Below are 21,926 nucleotides of genomic sequence, written 5' to 3'. Positions count from 1 at the left end.
ATGAAACTTTACGTTCGAATTCTTCCAGATATATCCCCAGATCATATTCCTTTTTTCGATAAATGCCTTAGATGGAAAAATTAAGGGGCTTACTGTCCGTCATGTCTAAATTGCCTACATTGGCCATGACTTGGTTTATACGATAGTGTGCCTTAAATGGCGTCATATCCGGCTTTTAGTGAAAATTGAAGCGACACTGTCACGCCCTCATTATTCGATAACATTTATTGAAATTTTGGTAATGCAATCTTCGACGATTGAAAGCTTAACCACTAATCAAATTCTCAACATTCTAATTAAAATCAAAATGTCAAATAGAGATTCAAAAATGTTCGCATTGAATTCTTAATCATTCACTGAACCCAAACATATACTTACTCTGAACAGATGCTCGAAATTGAGAAAAGTCGGTTTATGCAAATTAGGTACTATGTTCGCATGTGTTTGTGTATATATATATGAAGTCTTATATCTCCAGACTCGGACTCATGCCGTGTGAGATGGAATTTTTTACACAATACATCACGCATTCACATCGACCAGCAGATCGCAGCCATTTCGGCGCATATCCTACTTTTCACGGCCTATTATTCCAAGTCACACGGGTATTTTGGTGGACATTTTTTTTATCTATGCCTATACAATTTTGCCAGGAAAGACCCTTTTGTCAATCGTGGGATCTTTAACGTGCACACCCCAATGTAGTGTACACGAAGGGACCTCGGTTTTTCGTCTCATCCGAAAGACTAGCACTTGAACCCACCACCTAGGTTAGGAAAGGGGGGGGGGGGGGAGAAAATTCAGTGCTAACGCCCTGACCCAGGGTCGAACTCGCAACCTCTCGCTTCCGAGCGCAAGTGCGTTACCACTCGGCCACCCAGTTGTGTAGAGCAATTCCATAGAAACTACCAAAGATGGGTTTATGACATGTAACATGTGACCTCTGCCAGGCATTATCCCCAAACGGGTGTCCCCTAATATCGAAATATTTTGATGATGACGTCATATCCGTTTTTTCTCAAGAGTTGAGAGCGCACTAAGGTGACCTAATTTGTCAATGAAATTTATTGAAACTTTGGTCAAGCAATGTTTGACTAGGTCCAGACTTTTGGATAGCGTTTCAACTCGGAAATTAAAAAGTAATCAATCAGTTTGTTCATTAATGCTGTTTACAAATTCTAATTAAAATTGAGATGTCAATAGAGATTGAGCTATCGTGGCCCCACGCGTTGTGGGAAACGAGCGCCGTGCAACCCGAGCGGAGGGTCAGGAGGTCAGGAGGGTCACGAGGTCAGGAAGGTGATTCTCATTATGCGAGTCATCAACATTCCTCGCCTCACACAAGCAGACTACAAAGGTGATTCTCATTATGCGAGTCATCAACATTCCTCGCCTCACACAAGCAGACTACAAAGGACCCCCTCCTATTTACCGTGAAACCTTTTCTCTTACTCTTAGCCAGCAGAGGGCCTTGAGGTTAGTTAGGGTCAGAGGAGCACAGTCTCTGGGTTAGGTTACGGTTACAGTAAATGCGTGGGAGCCCAAAATGTTGCCAGGACTGAACATTTTGGAAGGCCGGTGGGACGTTTTCATTTTTCGCCGTGTTGATATTTCGCTTCTCGGCCTCGTTGATCTAGTATAAACTCTACACTGAACAAAAAAACACCTTTCGATAGTACTGATGAGCGACCTTGTGTACCTTACATTCATGGGGCCAAATTTGTCCAACCAATTTGTTTTATTTAACTTAGAAATTTGATTCATCCTAAAATGTTTTCCTTCTTACTCAAGGGACGTAACCACTCAGTACACGTTTTCGAAGAATTCGATTTTGGGGGTGAAATCTATTAAATTTTACCACCAATTTTCTTCACATGCAAGAAACTGACATGCTTTTCGTCCATAAATAATTTCACTTCTTAATTTTACCAGGAAACAACATTTCAGTCTTGAGTATATGTCGAGGGGGAAATATGTACACAGGCGAAAGATGAAATCGTGACACCGGGGTCCAGGGGCCGCTAAGGCTCCGGCTGGGTGCATGGGCAGCGCCCTTGCTGGGGGGTCTAGGGGGGCAGCCGTTTAGGTGGCCTCTCCTGACTTGTAAATTTTAGAACAAAACAAGCTTTTTGGAGATGCATATATACATCTTGTAAACTTGAAGGTTTTTGTAACTGACCCGCTGAAAATTAATTTTAGCATTTCATGAGGGGGCTATTTGAGCCTCTGCTGGCTTTAAAACTGATAACAGCAAACAAACAACAACAAATGCACAAAATCAAAAACCTCTATACTTGAAGAGGTTTTTGTTTGTATCACTCTTGCTAGGGGGTCTACAAAGACAAGTGGTAAACACATTTCAAGAAGGGTTTTTAGCAGCTCCTATAAGCTTAAACAAAATCTTAAAATTGGAGATGCACAAAAGTAAAAAATCTTGTAAACTTGAAGTTTTTTTGGTAACTAACCAGCTGAAAGTGAATTTTTAGCAATTCAAGAGTTGCTATTTGAGCCTCTCCTGGCTTTAAAACTGAAAACTGCACACACTTTTTTTTTGGGGGGGGGGGGGGGGGGGGGGGGATGAATGCACAAAATCAAAAACCTCTATACTTGAAGGTGTTTGGTTGCATCACTCTTGCTAGGGGGTCTACACAAACAAGTGGTAAACAAGAAGGGTTTTAGAAGCGGCTTAAACAAAAACTTAAAATTGGAGATGCACATAATTAAAAGATCTTGTAAACTTGAAGGTATTTGATTTCATTACCTACTTTTGTCTTTGTTAAAAACAAATGTTTACTGCATTAAAGGAAAATCGCCATGCAAACAAAGCAAACACAGAAAATAACAGTCACCTCCCTTGTACTACACATTTTTACTTGTAGCTTATGATTTTATCATTGCAGGTGGTATATTCTCAAATAATTGTTGAACCATAGCTTGAACCAAATGAGAAACAAGTTTCAAGTCAGTTTGTTTCAATTAAACACCTTCAAAAGGGCTAACTGCTCAGGTTATAAAAGAAGAAGGTTTAGACAAAAACAGAAACCGCCAGAGTTATATCCCGTGCTAATTTATTGTTGAATCATAGCTTGAATTAAAAGAGAAATATGTTTAGCTGGTGAACTATGAAGTATTCCTTATTAACCCCTAGACAAGAACTATAATTGTAAAATATTATAGATCTTGACATGCCAGGAATAGGTGGGAAGGAACATAATGTCGAAGACCGTAACCCCAAAGAGGTTCATGCACGCGACAAAACTAAAACAACAACAACTAAAACAACAACAACAACTTCAACTAAAACAAACCGGCACGGTTGGCCTAGTGGTAAGGCGTCCGCCCCGTGATCGGGAGGTCGTGGGTTCGAACCCTGGCCGGGTCATACATAAGACTTTAAAATTGGCAATCTAGTGGCTGCTCCGCCTGGCGTCTGGCATTATGGGGTTAGTGCTAGGACTGGTTGGTCCGGTGTCAGAATAATGTGACTGGGTGAGACATGAAGCCTGTGCTGCGACTTCTGTCTTGTGTGTGGCGCACGTTATATATCAAAGCAGCATCGCCCTGATATGGCCCTTCGTGGTCGGCTGGGCGTTAAGCAAACAAGCAAACAAACAAACAAACTAAAACAACAGGAAGAAAACTCATTGCAGCCATTCCAGGACCATGATTCACGATTCAGGCATGAAATGTTTGCAGTCTTCTTTCTTGGAGAAGAAAAATAAATAAAACAGAAAACTGCGAAAAACAGAATTTTTTTTTTTTTATGTCAAACGCCTCCTCGTTGTGCCAGGGGTCTACCGCCGAGTGAGGACCACTTCTGTCTCACGACCGCGACCTACATTTAGTGCACGTGCAAATAAATCGCACTGACAAGGAGCGCGAGCCGACAGAGAGAGTGTGTGGGCGGCCAGCAGGCACTGCTCTTCCCCATGATCCTGTAACCCACTGTTGTGACAGGCAGTGGTAAAGGCACGCAGCGACCGTCCAATCTATTTCTGTCCGCCGCCAAGGTTTTCATTTTGCTTTTTGTCGCCGCTCTGATGATGAAAGCCGACTCTGGTGCCGTCATCTCTCTTTGTCCCCGGGGACCAAAATCGCACCTGCAACGCATGCAATTTACTTGACGATGTGCGTGCGTCAGTGCTCATTGCATTGTCTTGTCTTTTTGTGTGTAGCATGATGGCTACAAAGCAAGTTACTTGACGATGTGCGTGCGTCAGTGCTCATTGCATTGCCTTGTCTTTTTGTGTGTAGCATGATGACTACAAAGCAAGTTACTTGACGATGTCCTCGTGTCAGTGTTCATGGCATTACCTTGTCTTTTTGTGTGTAGCATGATGACTACAAAGCAAGTTACTTGACAATGTCCTCGTGTCATTGCTCAATGCATTGCCTCGTCTTTTTGTGTGAAGCATGATGACAACAAAGCAAGTTACTTGACAATATCCTCGTGTCAGTGTTCATGGCATTAATTTGTCTTTTTGTGTGTAGCATGATGGCTACAAAGCAAGTTACTTAACAATATCCTCGTGTCACTGTTCATTGCATTGCCTTGTCTTTTTGTGTGTAGCATGATGGCTACAAAGCACGTTACTTGACAATGTCCTCGTGTCAGTGTTCATGGCATTACCTTGTTTTTTTGTGTGTAGCATGATGGCTACAAAGCACGTTACTTGACAATGTCCTCGTGTCAGTGTTCATGGCATTAATTTGTCTTTTTTGTGTAGCATGATGCCTGCATTCGGTTTTTCCGCTGCATTTTCATATTTTTGCTCTTGAAAAAAAAACTACCTGTTCCTGCAAACAACTTTAAACAAGTCGCGTAAGGCGAAAATACAATATTTAGTCAAGTAGCTGTCGAACTCACAGAATGAAACTGAACGCAATGCCATTTTTCAGCAAGACCGTATACTCGTAGCATCGTCAGTCCACCGCTCATGGCAAAGGCAGTGAAATTGACAAGAAGAGCGGGGTAGTAGTTGCGCTAAGAAGGATAGCACGCTTTTCTGTACCTCTCTTTGTTTTAACTTTCTGAGCGTGTTTTTAATCCAAACATATCATATCTACATGTTTTTGGAATCAGGAACCGACAAGGAATAAGATGAAAGTGTTTTTAAATTGATTTCGAAAATTTAATTTTGATAATAATTTTTATATATTTAATTTTCAGAGCTTGATTTTAATCCGAATATAACATATTTATATGTTTTTGGAATCAGCAAATGATGGAAAATAAGATAAACGTAAATTTGGATCGTTTTATAAAAAAAAATTTTTTTTTACAATTTTCAGATTTTTAATGACCAAAGTCATTAATTAATTTTTAAGCCACCAAGCTGAAATGCAATACCGAAGTCCGGGCTTCGTCGAAGATTACTTGACCAAAATTTCAACCAATTTGGTTGAAAAATGAGGGCGTGACAGTGCCGCCTCAACTTTCACGAAAAGCCGGATATGACGTCATCAAAGACATTTATCAAAAAAATGAAAAAAAGGTTCGGGGATATCATACCCAGGAACTCTCATGTCAAATTTCATAAAGATCGGTCCAGTAGTTTGGTCTGAATCGCTCTACACGCACGCACGCACGCACACACGCACGCACACACATACACCACGACCCTCGTTTCGATTCCCCCTCGATGTTAAAATATTTAGTCAAAACTTGACTAAATATAAAAACAACTGTTCCTGCAAACAACTTTAAACAAGAAGGGCAAAGCCCATACGACTCACATGCTTGACCTTGACCTTTACATGACCTTGACCTTCAGGGTTAAGATCCAAGGTCATGCAACACAAAGCTGTTAATTCAAGACATAGGAAGTACAATGGTGCTTATTGGCTCTTTCTACCATGAGATATGGTCACTTTTAGTGGTTCACTACCTTATTTTGGTCACATTTCATAATGGTCAAAGTGACCTTGACCTTGATCATATGTGACCAAATGTGTCTCATGATGAAAGCATAACATGTGCCCCACATAATTTTTAAGTTTGAAACAGTTATCTTCCATAGTTCAGGGTCAAGGTCACTTCAAAATATGTATACAATCCAACTTTAAAGGACCCTTGCGACCTTGACCTTGGTCAACCAAACTGGTGTCCAAAGATAGGGCTTACATTGCCCTGTATAGCATACATAGCTAAGGTTGCCATTCTCGATAACTTCAGAAAAAAATGCGAAAATGTGAAAAATTGTCGTTTTTAAGACAACAATTACGGCCCCTGTGACCTTGAACTTGAAGTGAGGTCAAGTTGCCGCACATGTTTTTTGAGATCTTGTAACCATACACCATCAGGCCACATCAGGTGTTGATAGACTTAATAGTGTCCAAGAAATATCCAACGTTAACGTTTTCCGGACGGACGCCGGGACGGACGGACGACTCGGGTGAGTACATAGACTCACTTTTGCTTCGCATGTGAGTCAAAAAACAACTGTTGCAGTAAAATGGGCTGTTGTTTGACTAGCATACATAGGCATTCCAACGGTTCGCAACATTATCACATTTTACCAATACAGTATAAAGTATCATTACCCTTTCGCAACATTATCACATTTTTGGCTCACGTAAGTGTAGCCTATGCGATGGTAAACTCTGTCTGTGTGTGCGTGTGTGTGTGTGTGTGTGATAGAAACTATTACATTTGAAGACGTCACATTATGGCGTAAGAGGGTTAGACGTCACGCGAAGGAATTACTGAAAGTCTCGGTCATTGTTATTTTGAGCGGGCCGAGACTAATTGGCAGTCGTGTCCCTGTAAGTAGGCTACACATGCAGACAGACAGATCTAGATGAATCTTTAGAACTCTTTAGAACTAACACGTCACGCCACACTTTCAGAGTGACGTTTCTTTGCTTTGACGTAATAGATTTCACGAGGCTTTAGAAGAGATCGAGGTTCTAAAACAAGCGTCTTCAATTTAGCTGCCTCGAATGCAGGACATTTTCAGTAAAATACACGTAAGTACAGTATGTAGGATAAACAGAATACTACATGGCTTGCTGTTCCGTACCAGATTTACACTCGTTGCTTTTTCAAATACAGGGTGACACGAAAAAAACAGATCCCACCAAAAGTTTAATATTTTCTGAAATAATCAGCCGATTCTTTTATTTTTTCAGGTGAGCCAAGCTGAAATGATGTTCTAACAGCCCACCAAGTTTGAGCTTCAAGATGTCATGGACAACGGAGCATAAGACATTTATAGTCGAGGCCTATTTTCGCCGGCGAACAGATTTGCTCGGGCTGCGCACAACAGACTCTCTGACTGAATCAATATTCCTCGGTGTCCTTGCTGATTTAGGTCGACCAGAGTGGGATCCCCTGTTAGGGTTTTTACTATTGAGGTTATTGACAGTCCCATGGTCTCTGAACTTATCCCTCCATCCATAGATAACTGATTTAACAGGAAAGTCTCTACGTCCAAACTGTCTTTTGAATTCCAGTTGAGCAGCGTGGATAGAATTCGACCGAAAATAGGCCTCGACTATAAATGTCTTATGCTCCGTTGTCCATGACATCTTGAAGCTCAAACTTGGTGGGCTGTTAGAACATCATTTCAGCTTGGCTCACCTGAAAAAATAAAAGAATCGGCTGATTATTTCAGAAAATATTAAACTTTTGGTGGGATCTGTTTTTTTCGTGTCACCCTGTACACAGCAAGCCATGTAGTATTCTCTATGTACCCTGCTTTGAGTGGGGTTTTTTTGTTTTGTTTTTTTCTCTCGCTGATTTGCCCCCCCAAAAAGGAGGAACCCCCCCCCCCCCCCCCCCCTTACAACTCATTTGGTCCGGCCCTGAGTCATAGTAATAATAATGAAACATCTTCTATAGCGCTGTTCACCACCAGATAGCAGTCTCAGAGCGCTTTAGACGCAAACACCAAATGAAAGGTACGGTAAGCACGGTACAGAAAATGTCAGTCATAGTAATAATAACAAGTCGCGTGAAGCGATATAAAAACATTTAGTCAAGCTGTCGGCATCAAAGTAACAGATAAACACCAAAAATCAGTCATCGCCGAGACTATATCAAGATAGTCTCGACTAACCTGGAACCACACCAAAAGACCGAGACAGGTCACGTCGTCTCCTCGCAGCGAACGCAGTACGTAGAGACTGGGTCAATGAATATGATGACGTCACTCGAGGCTCTGCCGAGAGTGACGTCATTATATTCTTTCACCCCGTCGAGACAAAATATCACGCGATACCATGGATGGACGGAGCTGTAACGTATATATGGCATGTAACGTATATATGGCATGACCAAAGTAAAGAGAATTTGTCATGGGATGTGGAAACAAATCATTGGAAATTCACCATGGGCAATCAACCCAAGCCCAGAAGTCTCAGTCTTGGCAAGGCCAGTTTTGTCCAGTTCCGGAAAAGACATCATGAATTCATTCACCCTGCCGAGACGAAAAAAACAATTCCATGGATGAAAACGTATAAGCTTATTATCCTGTGAAGCATCAAAGCTAAATTTTGTTTTGAAATGTCTTCACAACGTACAGATAACTTATAACGACATAATCGCCTTCACAAGACAGGAAAAACGCACACTTTGTTTTTCGTCTGCTACAAATCTAGTCTTGTTGGTTGACGGAGAGAATAAAGCTTCAATCGTACCTTCATCAACAGGAATAAATGCTCAATCCGCTGTCAGTTCGCAACTGAACCTTGTTTTTTTTTCTTTAACTTTTTGGTTAACATTGAAACGGCAATCCAAAACAGTGTTTCAGCTGTTTCAAGACACAGGCTTAGCTCCTTCTTTTGAGTTGCTTTTCAGTCTAAAATGACACCGGAAGCGAACAAATTGTCGCGTATACTGTCGTCACAAAAAGACGTCATGACAAAGTTACACGCAAAGCGAAAGAGACTTTGACGTCATTTACTTTTGTTCGGAATTTTCCGTCTGTTCCTAGCTTGTCAGTGAAGACCTGACGTGAGTAAGCTTACCCTTTGCAGCTGTGAAATAATCAGTCTTGTGTCTCGGTCGTGTAGGTACAGAGTTTGCTTCTGCAATCATTGTGTTCGTGTTGATGACGGCTTCATAAGATTTCCATTTTCTTGTTTCTGCGGCTGCGCAAGTTATTTTGCCTAGGTCATGGCCGAACTTTAGGCATACGGAGAAATATCGCTGGATATTTTCTCCCTAGATTAACAGAGACAAAGAAGGGAAGTCATGCTGTATATATATATACTAGAATGAATACCCGCTTCGCCGGGTAGCCGGCTTCGCCGGGAAGAAGTACTTAGAGCCGTACGCCGGCTTCGCCGGGTCCAAACAATGGACCCGCCAAGCTTAGGTCCCTCCTAGATTCGTGGAATGGGAACAGCACGAAAATGATTCAGTGGCCATAATGCCATTCCTGACCATATCGAGTCCCATCCTCGTCGACGAATGTAACCGTGTTAATCACCTTTGGAGGCGAACTCCACTCAAACAGGATTGAGCAATTTTGAGCTTATCTGTAACCCTTTTGAACTGTTATGGCCAGTACATACAAATACACAAAAGCCGCCAGACCACATCACAAACAGAACTGAACAATCCCCAGGTGTTGCTCACATAGAGAGAGAGACACACACACACACACACACACAAACACAGAGAAGCCGTATCTATAGAGAGATAGATGACAGTGTATTTTTCGCGTGGCTATAAATTGATTCGACCTTTGCACTTTTACAGTGAGGATAATTTACGGGTCCAATTTACGTTCTGGACACTGCGGTGACCTTCTAAAAATAGTAACAGAACGCCGGGAATATCCGAAGATGCCCCACTCATACTATAGTGCACCATACGAAGGAAGGGAGGTAAACGCTGAAAACCCGGAGAAGATGAGAAGATAAGGAAGAGTTACTTATAATGGTGAAATGAACACAAAAACCAAAATCGGTTCAGCGCTGCGCGCTGAGAGCACGTGTTGAAATATCTCATCGATGATATTGTGTCCGGGGTGTAGCTGAATACGGTGTCCAAATTTGAAAAAGATCCACCGAGAACTTTGGCTTTGGTGTGTCGGTATGGGGGCCCGGGTAGCTGAGGTGGAACCAAAATCGGTTCAGCGCGCACAAAATCGGTTCAGCGCTGCGCGCTGAGAGCACGTGTTGAAATATCGACCAGGTTGTGTCCTGTCCCGGGTCTACCTGAATATGCCCACCAAATTTGAAGCAGATCCATCGAGAACTTTGGCCGTGCATCGCGAACTCACACACAGACACACACACAGACACACACACAGACACAAGTCGTATATATATATATAGATATTTGAATTCATGAGAAATTGAGGAATACGATGCAATCATTTTTAAATCTGTTAGTGAAAATTCGATTTTAATGTCAACTTTAATGAGCAAACTAATTAACTAATTTGTTTGCTGCCGAGCTGAAATGCAATCCCATAGTCCGGACTTCGTCGAAGATTGCTTGACCAAAATTTCAATCAATTTGATTGAAAAATGAGAGCGTGACAGTGCTGCCTCAACTTTCACAAAAAGCCGGATATGACGTCATCAAAGACATTTATCGAAAAAAAGAAAAAAAGTCTGGGGATATCATACCCAGGAACTCTCATGTGAAATTTCATGAAAATCGGTCCAGTAACTTTCTTCGAATCGCCGCTCTACACACACACCCTAATAAAACGATCTTCTATAGCGCTGCAGTCTCAGGGCGCAGCCAGCAAAGGTACAGACACCAAATGAAAAGTACAGTAAGCACTAGCACGGTATGGAAAAGTACAGTAAGCACAGGGACAGACACCAAATGTACAGCCAGCAAAGAGCTAAACAACTGCGGGTAGACGGGAACACGATATAGCCGCTTCGTCCCGCAGAGAAAAGCGATGAATAAAAGGGCTCCTTTACCTGGTTGCCCAATTGCTTCGTTTCCGGCCGATTTATGTGGGGCACGTGATGCGCACAAGAAATATTGGCGGTCTAGAAGTGTCGTCTGCGCAATTATCGCGGCGGCTTTCTTGACCGCCAAGGACGACCACGCACGTTAATTGTGAGACGTCATTCGTTGGACCTCAATACGGAAGTGGTCTTTGATGAGACCTGACAAAAAAGGTGTGAGCGACAGTGACCCTACCGGCTGACACCCTGTTTACCATACTACCGTTCACATCTAACACATGCACAATTCTTGATTACTTGAGTAATGACTTATACAAGCCACTGTTTACTTACCCGACAATGTGTTCTTGATACAAGCCACTGTTTACTTACACGACTAAGTGTTCTTGATACAAGCCACTGTTTACTTACACGACTAAGTGTTCTTGATACAAGCCACTGTTTACTTACACGACTATAAGTGTTCTTGATACAAGCCACTGTTTACTTACACGACTATAAGTGTTCTTGATACAAGCCACTGTTTACTTACACGACTATAAGTGTTCTTGATACAAGCCACTGTTTACTTACACGACTATAAGTGTTCTTGATACAAGCCACTGTTTACTTACACGACTATAAGTGTTCTTGATACAAGCCACTGTTTACTTACACGACTATAAGTGTTCTTGATACAAGCCACTGTTTACTTACACGACTAAGTGTTCTTGATACAAGCCACTGTTTACTTACACGACTAAGTGTTCTTGATACAAGCCACTGTTTACTTACACGACTATAAGTGTTCTTGATACAAGCCACTGTTTACTTACACGACTAAGTGTTCTTGATACAAGCCACTGTTTACTTACACGACTATAAGTGTTCTTGATACAAGCCACTGTTTACTTACACGACTAAGTGTTCTTGATACAAGCCACTGTTTACTTACACGACGAAGTGTTCTTGATACAAGCCACTGTTTACTTACACGACTAAGTGTTCTTGATACAAGCCACTGTTTACTTACACGACTATAAGTGTTCTTGATACAAGCCACTGTTTACTTACACGACTAAGTGTTCTTGATACAAGCCACTGTTTACTTACACGACTAAGTGTTCTTGATACAAGCCACTTTTTACTTACACGACTATAAGTGTTCTTGATACAAGCCACTGTTTACTTACACGACTATAAGTGTTCTTGATACAAGCCACTGTTTACTTACACGACTATAAGTGTTCTTGATACAAGCCACTGTTTACTTACACGACTAAGTGTTCTTGATACAAGCCACTGTTTACTTACACGACTAAGTGTTCTTGATACAAGCCACTGTTTACTTACACGACTATAAGTGTTCTTGATACAAGCCACTGTTTACTTACACGACTAAGTGTTCTTGATACAAGCCACTGTTTACTTACAGGACTATAAGTGTTCTTGATACAAGCCACTGTTTACTTACACGACTAAGTGTTCTTGATACAAGCCACTGTTTACTTACACGACGAAGTGTTCTTGATACAAGCCACTGTTTACTTACACGACTAAGTGTTCTTGATACAAGCCACTGTTTACTTACACGACTATAAGTGTTCTTGATACAAGCCACTGTTTACTTACACGACTAAGTGTTCTTGATACAAGCCACTGTTTACTTACACGACTAAGTGTTCTTGATACAAGCCACTGTTTACTTACACGACTATGTGTTCTTGATACAAGCCACTGTTTACTTACACGACTAAGTGTTCTTGATACAAGCCACTGTTTACTTACACGACTATGTGTTCTTGATACAAGCCACTGTTTACTTACACGACTATAAGTGTTCTTGATACAAGCCACTGTTTACTTACACGACTATAAGTGTTCTTGATACAAGCCACTGTTTACTTACACGACTATAAGTGTTCTTGATACAAGCCACTGTTTACTTACACGACTATAAGTGTTCTTGATACAAGCCACTGTTTACTTACACGACTATAAGTGTTCTTGATACAAGCCACTGTTTACTTACACGACTATAAGTGTTCTGGATACAAGCCACTGTTTACTTACACGACTATAAGTGTTCTTGATACAAGCCACTGTTTACTTACACGACTATAAGTGTTCTTGATACAAGCCACTGTTTACTTACACAACTAAGTGTTCTTGATACAAGCCACTGTTTACTTACACGACTATAAGTGTTCTTGATACAAGCCACTGTTTACTTACACGACTATAAGTGTTCTTGATACAAGCCACTGTTTACTTACACGACTATAAGTGTTCTTGATACAAGCCACTGTTTACTTACACGACTATAAGTGTTCTTGATACAAGCCACTGTTTACTTACACGACCATGTGTCGTCTAACAGCAGAAACTGTGTTGCAGGCACGGACACCCCGGAGTTTGACAGAGCTTTCACACGCTTCCTGTCAGACCACGGCTACACAGGGGGCGCTGTCACCGCCCTCAAGGACGGCCGCCTCGTTCTGGCAAAGGGTTACGGCGTAACGCGTAAAGGGTCAGAGGTGAAGGCGTGGTCACGTGTGCCGGTGACGCGCTTGTCTCACAGCTTGACGTCAGTGGCGGTGATGACGTTAGTACAGCGGGGCCTGGTGTCACTCACTAGATGACAGAGTGTTCGGCAGACAGGGTATCCTGCACATGATCCACCCCATCCACCCGTCGCGCGTTGACCCCCGCCTGTATGACGTCACTGTGGGTCATCTGCTAAGACACAGCGCGGGATGGGACAGCTCTCAGGTGAGACAGTCGTCAGTCATACAACCTTAAGCTTCTCTTCCTACGGTGTTTAGCCGGTACCAGCACTACCAGGGGTTATTTTTCTACTTACAGGGCCCGCTGTACGACCCAGCGCTGAACGATGTTTACTGTACTGTGTGTTGCTGACAGGAACATTATAACAGTGTTCTACGTGCAGGGCCCGCTGTACGACCCAGTGCTGAACGATGTTTACTGTACTGTGTGTTGCTGACAGGAACATTATGTAACCGTGCGCCAATCTACTTTCCTCTTTCGTACTGAACTCAAACACTAAAGCAGACGACACAAGTTATATTAACCAGGTTCTTTTATTCCATACGATGAAATGGGGAAAATGTGGGATAACGGGGGTTTATCTTCAAATACAACTTTCACTGTATAGGACTAAACAACTTAAAAAAAAACACAATATTCTCACTCTTCATTCTAAAGCTACATTCTTCCCCTAAAAATACCCTTTAAAACACACCAAATCCTTTCCCCAAACTACACTCTATTCTAAATCCTCACTCTCAACTTTAATCCCAAAAAAACCACAATGAGACTCTAATTTAAAACAAACGAAATCTAAAAAAAACAACCTAAAAAAACAATTCTTTTAAAAAAACCAAATCTACAAAAACTCTAACAAAATCTGACCAAAATCTCTCCACTAAATCTAACTACTCTTCACTAACAAAACCTAGTCTATAAAAACAAATCTACGCCCCACTAAAAAAGAAAAGACCTAACTAAACCCCGTCGCACACTCGGCCATCCTGCAAACACAGAATGCACGCCGTAAGCATACGTAAACAAATCAACAATTTCAACTACCACAAACGAACTCGTTGAACAACAAAACACATCATTCATACCAAATAACATGCCTACAATACCGTTTTCTCAAACGACGGTCTTCTAAAGCATTCACACACAAAAATCTTCCCAACCATTCCAACTCACAAAACAATCTACTTGAACATTCAAATAAATCCTCCCCCCAAGCAGCATACTATTCTTTTCACCGCCTACCCATTTACAAAAAGAAAATTGTTTTAACCTACCAGGAAAAGAATCCTCACATCCCGGAAAGATTTCCGGCCGTGACAGACATGTCACACAACGGCATTGAAAACACGCCGCACCAAATACACGTCTTCTTCCCTCAAAGATTCCAAGCAAAAGCACAGTTTTAGCGTTCACATCCTGTGCGCCGGTGTCACAAGATTAACCCATTCAACTCGAGGGGTGTCAGGCAGCCCCACTTTCTTTAGTTAGTGCCTAACGTCACCTTCAACTATTCAACTTTACATCGCGGCGGAGGGAAAAAGGGAGATGGAACAAAGCCACCTGTCAATTGTTTCTTGTTCACAAAAACATTAATCACAAAATTTACTCCAGAGGCTTGTACCAAAAAAACAATCGTTTTACCTATGCAAATTTTAGAATCGGCTATTCCGCGAGACCAATTCAATAGAAATGAAACTCAGTCTCGGAAACCTTAATGGATCCCCGATAGTATAGAGGTACCACGAGTTCACACGGATGCACAAAAGTGCATGTGTACCGTAACTGTCGTTCCCAAGCTCACAATTATAACAGTGTTCTACGTGCAGGGCCCGCTGTACGACCCAGCGCTGAACGATGTTTACTGTACTGTGTGTTGCTGACAGGAACATTATAACAGTGTTCTACGTGCAGGGCCCGCTGTACGACCCAGCGCTGAACGATGTTTACTGTACTGTGTGTTGCTGACAGGAACATTATAACAGTGTTCTACGTGCAGGGCCCGCTGTACGACCCAGTGCTGAACGATGTTTACTGTACTGTGTGTTGCTGACAGGAACATTATAACAGTGTTCTACTTGCAGGGCCCGCTGTACGACCCAGCGCTGAACGATGTTTACTGTACTGTGTGTTGCTGACAGGAACATTATAACAGTGTTCTACGTGCAGGGCCCGCTGTACGACCCAGCGCTGAACGATGTTTACTGTACTGTGTGTTGCTGACAGGAAAATTATAACAGTGTTCTACTTGCAGGGCCCGCTGTACGACCCAGCGCTGAACGATGTTTACTGTACTGTGTGTTGCTGACAGGAACATTATAACAGTGTTCTACGTGCAGGGCCCGCTGTACGACCCAGCGCTGAACGATGTTTACTGTACTGTGTGTTGCTGACAGGAACATTATAACAGTGTTCTACGTGCAGGGCCCGCTGTACGACCCAGTGCTGAACGATGTTTACTGTACTGTGTGTTGCTGACAGGAACATTATAACAGTGTTCTACTTGCAGGGCCCGCTGTACGACCCAGCGCTGAACGATGTTTACTGTACTGTGTGTTGCTGACAGGAACATTATAACAGTGTTCTACGTGCAGGGCCCGCTGTACGACCCAGTGCTGAACGATGTTTACTGTACTGTGTGTTGCTGACAGGAAAATTATAACAGTGTTCTACTTGCAGGGCCCGCTATACGACCCAGTGTTGAACGATGTTTACCGGAGTCGCGGCCACCCTGAAGTACCCAGTATCGCTCAGGCTATGGACGTGGCCAGCCCTGTAGACGGGTTCTCCCTCATCCGTTACGTCATCTCGCAGCCCCTGCACTTTACGCCGGGTAGCCGGGTGTCGGTTTCTAACGTGGGGTACGTGGTGCTGGGCCGGGTGGTGGAGGAGACCAGCAAGGTCATGTACGAGGATTACGTCAAGAAGCACGTGCTCGTCCCGTGCGGAATGTGGCGCACGCGAATCTGGCTGCCCGCAAACACGCAGACCGCCAGCATCGGGAGCACGGAACTGCAGCCCGTCATCACGACAAGTCAGGACACACAGCGTGACGGGGACACACAACGTGACGTCAGCAAACAGCGTGACGTCAACAAACCGCATGACGGCAACACACATCGTGACGCGGACACTTTTCGTGAGAACACCAAACAGCGTGACGGGAGCAACCAGCATGCTGGGTCATGGAGTGAGGAGGATGGCGGTGACTCGGACGTTCCTCTAGTGGAGCTGTTGGACTCGCTGGGCATGGACTCTGCGCTGGGCTGGTCCTCCACCGCCATGGACATGGTCCGCTTCGCGCGCTGCGTGTTTGACGGCAACACGGTGCTGGACGACGGGTCCCTGGACACGCTGTTACAGCCACCGGACACCCAGCTTGACCGGCACCACGACTCCTGGGTCAGCGCCGGCTTCACGACCAACGCGCGCGGCGAGGTGTGGCAAGACGCTGACCCCAACGGCGATGACGTCATTCTCTACCACGACCAGCTGGCGGGGAGAGGGGAGGGGGGCGAGGGTCCCGACACCTGGGCGGTTTTGCTGCACGGCTCCCACCTGCATCATCTGCGCCACAAGATGCGCGACTTCATCGAGCGGCTGACGTCAGCCACGCGTCACAACGGCACACGTCACGTTCTGGTATCGGATCTTACTGACGTCACGGAGAAGGAGGACGTCCTTGTCAAGTTCCGGGTGGATGAACACCACCTGGACGCCTACGTCAGCGCCGTGAAGCGTGAAGGGTATGACGTCACGTGGGTCTTCCCCTATAGCCACCCCCACCACACTTCTTTCCTCCTCGTCAGTCGCCACCCCCACACCAGGCAGCCGTACTACGACTTCAGGCTGGAGCACGGGCTGAGCGAGAAGCAGCTGCTGTCCCGCAAACTGGGGATAGAACGCCGGGGATACAACCTGACCTTCCTGCAGAGCTACCGCAGCAAGTCCCACCACCACACCCACTCCTTCCTCGCCATCTTCCGCCCCCACGCCTACCCCGCCCTCACCCAGCTCAAGTACGGCACGGGACACCTCCCCCAGCCCTACGACAGACTGGTGCAGATGTACCGAGAGAAGAGCTTCCACCCCCTCGTGCAGAGTGTGCTGCCTGACGAGACCGGCGAGGAGGAGCGACTGTCATTCGTGTTCGTGCACAGCATGCGCAGCACGCCCCTCGACTTCACCCACCACTACCGCCTCAACGCCACAGAGCTGGACAGCGCCATCCTCAGCAACGCCGCCAGGGGCTGCACCCTGTCCTTCCTGGACGCCTACACGCTGCAGGGCGAGCCGCGCTTTGCCGCCATCTTTTCCAACGCCACCAGGCCGCGCTGGACATGGGAGGGGGGACTGGACGAGTCACGGGCCGCGGCCATCATAGCGTCACACGTGTCCAGGGGCCTGTGGCCGGCTTTGGCTGTTGCCTACACTGACCACGACCAACACCACAAGCTGTCGGTCTTTTTCAAGAGAGACCAGGATACACAGCACTCGCTGCCTCGTGTCCACACGGCTGATCCCTTACCATAATCTGTCCCTCTTCTTCAAGAAAGACCAGGATACACAACACTCGTTGATCCCTTGCCATAATCTGTCCGTCTTCTTCAAAAAAGACCAGGATACACAACACTCGCTGATCCCTTGCCATAATCTGTTGGTCTTCTTCAAGAGAGACCAGGACGCACAGCTCTCGCTGCCTGGTGTCCACACGGCTGATCCCTTGCCATAAACTGAACGAAGGACACCTTGCCATAAACTGAACGAAGGACACCGGTCTGTGCTGGTGACAGTCAACAACGAGACACAACAAGCCATACTGCCACTGCATCCCCTACACAACAAGCCATACGGCCACTGCATCCCCTACACAACAAGCCATACTGCCACTGCATCCCCTACACAACAAGCCATACGGCCACTGCATCCCCTACACAACAAGCCATACGGCCACTGCATCCCCTACACAACAAGCCATACGGCCACTGCATCCCCTACACAACAAGCCATACTGCCACTGCATCCCCTACACAACAAGCCATACGGCCACTGCATCCCCTACACAACAGTGCTCCGTTTAGACAAACTCATCCCCATAATCCACACAAACCCCCATAATCCACACAAACCATGAGGCTAGCGTGATCCTTAAGACCATTCGCAGTATGACCCCTACCTCCTGTGACCTTGACCCTGTTCCCACACCCCTCTTACTTGAGTGCATTGATGACATTCTCCCTGTCCTGACACAGATGATCAATGATTGCTTCCAGTCTGGCACCGTCCCTAGTGTTTTCAAACAAGCCATAGTTAAGCCGCTTTTGAAGAAGCAAGACCTGGATCCAAACAAGCCCAGCAATTATAGGCCAGTCTCCAACAGGCATGGGAATTGTCCGCCGAAAGGCAAATTTCCGCCGAAATGTTTTTTGTTCCGCCGAAAAAGCAAAAGTGTCCGCCGAAAAATTAAATGGGAGAGGCAAAAATGGTTCTGAAAACTGAATTTAATGTATGGCAAATTTGGAGCTCAGATGACACCAAATTGCACAATTTGGGTTCTTTGGAGAAAAAAAATGTCCGGGGGGACATGCCCCCGGACCCCCCTAGTAAGGCTAAGCGCTTCGCGCCGTCGACTTTGATATTACTTACAAATTTTCAGCCGTTTTTACTTTTTTCAATTCCCATGCCTGCTCCAACCTTTCATTTCTTTCAAAATTGTTAGAGAAGTTAGCTTTGCAGCAGATGCTGGAGCACGTGTCTAAGTATGATCTTTTCGCCCGTTTTCAGTGAGTCTGCGTACTGTGCTCACCATTCCACCGAGACAGCTCTGCTCCGCGTTCTGAACGACCTTCCTGTTGCTTCAGATGATTCCAAAGTTTCCATTCTCACACTGTTAGATTTGAGTGCCGCGTTTGACACAATAGACCATGGAATTCTTCTCACCCGTCTTAGACATGTTTTTGGCATTGACAACGTAGCGCTTTCCTTCCTGCAGTCATACCTTTCAGATCGTAGGCAGACTGTTTTGATCCAAGGTTTTGTTTCCGAATCTACACCTCTCAAGTACGGAGTTCCACAGGGCTCGGTTCTGGGTCCTCTGCTGTTTCTACTGTACACGCAACCACTTCCCCACGTAATTGATAACCATTCTGTCTCTCACAGCGAATTTGCTGACGATACCCAGCTCTACAACTCTTCCCATCCCAGTCAAATCCAAACTCTTCTTTCCACCAGTGAACGCTGCATCTCTGATGTGAAACAGTGGATGACCCAGAACAAGCTCCAGCTTAATGACTCGAAGACCGAAGCTCTCCTGGTTGGCGGCAGGGGCGCATCGGACCAGGCCCTCAAACTCACTATTGGTCATAGCCAAATAACGTTCTCCAAATCAGTTAGGAACCTAGGAGTCATGTTTGACGATGAACTGTCCATGAGAGTCCATGTGAACAAATTTTGTCAGTTAGCTTACTATGAATTAAGGAAAATTAGCACCATCCGTCACTATCTTTCACAACAGGCCACTCAGACTCTTGTTACTTCACTTGTTCTGTCTCGTCTAGACTATGGAAATTCTCTTCTTGCCGGCATCCCTGACACTCTACTCAACAAGCTCCAAAAGGTTCAAAATAGTGCTGCTAGGTTAGTTTTTAGATGTCCCAAGAGAACTCACACCACTCCACTCCTTCGTGCCCTGCACTGGCTCCCCATCGCTCAGAGGATAGATTATAAACTTAGTAGTATGTGTTACAACGTCTTCAACCAAACTGCACCACACGCACTCACAGAAATTCTCACAGTCTACACTCCTTCTAGATCCCTCCGTTCATCTGCTGACACAAAAATGCTCAAAGTTCCCCGACGCAATAAGAAAACTCAAGGACAACGTGCCTTCTCCTACATCGGCCCTGTAACCTGGAATAGCCTGCCTCTCTCTGTCCGTGATTCTGATACCCCGACCCAGTTCAAAAGCTCCCTCAAGACCCACCTTTTCCGATCCGCCTTTTCTGCTGATCAGTGAGAAGCAGTTACTTCACCTTGTACAAAATGTTTGGCACCGATGTATAATATTCTTTTAGAGTTTTTAATAATGTACAGTTAGATATTTGCTTTATTATCCTTTATTTTGTACTTGTTTTATTATTATTATTATTTTTGTACGGTTGATTGTGTGGAATGTAAGGTTGTGAGATTGTTATGTGCGAGTGTATGCATGAAGCGCCTTTGTAAACGCCACGAGCTTCCCTTTGGGAAGGTGTGCGCGTATAAATAATCATTAATATTATTATTATTATTATTATGACAGTGCCCTGTTCAGACAGAGACTCATCCCTATAGTCCACACAAACCATGACAGTTCACTGTTTAGACAGAGACTCATCCCTATAATCCACACAAACCATGACATTGCCCTGTTTAGACAGAGACTCATCCCTATAGTCCACACAATCCATGACAGTGCCCTGTTTAGACAGAGACCCATCCCTATAGTCCACACAAACCATCACAGTGCCCTGTTTAGACAGAGACTCATCCCTATAGTCCACACAAACCATCACAGTGCCCTGTTTAGACAGAGACTCATTCCTATAGTCCACACAAACCATCACAGTGCCCTGTTTAGACAGAGACTCATCCCTATAATCCACACAAACCATCACAGTGCCCTGTTTAGACAGAGACTCATCCCTATAGTCCACACAAACCTTGACAGTGCCCTGTTTAGACAGAGACTCATCCCTATAATCCACACAAACCATGACAGTGCCCTGTTTAGACAGAGACTCATCCCTATAATCCACACAAACCATCACAGTGCCCTGTTTAGACAGAGACTCATCCCTATAGTCCACACAAACCATCACAGTGCCCTGTTTAGACAGAGACTTATCCCTATAATCCACACAAAGTATTAACAGTGCCCTGTTTAGACAGAGACTCATCCCTATAATCCACACAAAGTATTAACAGTGCCCTGTTTAGACAGAGACCCATCCCTATAGTCCACACAAACCATCACAGTGCCCTGTTTAGACAGAGACTCATCCCTATAATCCACACAAAGTATTAACAGTGCCCTGTTTAGACAGAGACTCATCCCTATAATCCACACAAACCATCACAGTGCCCTGTTTAGACAGAGACCCATCCCCATAATCCACACAAAGTATGAACAGTGGCCTGTTTAGACAGAGACTCATCCCTATAATCCACACAAAGTATGAACAGTGCCCTGTTTAGACAGAAACCTATCCCTATAGTCCACACAAACCATGACAGTGCCCTGTTTAGACAGAGACCCATCCCTATAATCCACACAAACCATCACAGTGCCCTGTTTAGACAGAGACTCATCCCTATAATCCACACAAACCATGAAAGTGCCCTGTTTAGACAGAGACTCATCCCTATAATCCACACAAAGTATTAACAGTGCCATGTTTAGACAGAGACCCATCCCTATAGTCCACACAAACCATCACAGTGCCATGTTTAGACAGAGACTCATC

The 21,926-nt window shown here is 44.5% G+C and overlaps 1 protein-coding gene and 1 pseudogene across 1 annotated transcript in view; one reads left to right on the top strand and one right to left on the bottom strand.

The window, feature by feature from the left end:
* Positions 1-21,926, bottom strand: part of LOC138958861 (uncharacterized) — a 316,763-nt gene that overhangs the window by 62,248 nt on the left and 232,589 nt on the right. The window lies entirely within an intron of this gene.
* On the top strand, positions 1,312-18,412 carry LOC138960157 (uncharacterized; annotated as a pseudogene).

Source organism: Littorina saxatilis, linkage group LG1 (assembly GCF_037325665.1).
Source record: "Littorina saxatilis isolate snail1 linkage group LG1, US_GU_Lsax_2.0, whole genome shotgun sequence".
In the NCBI taxonomy this organism is placed as follows: Eukaryota; Metazoa; Mollusca; class Gastropoda; order Littorinimorpha; family Littorinidae; genus Littorina; species Littorina saxatilis.
This window is presented reverse-complemented; position numbering and strand designations above follow the sequence as displayed.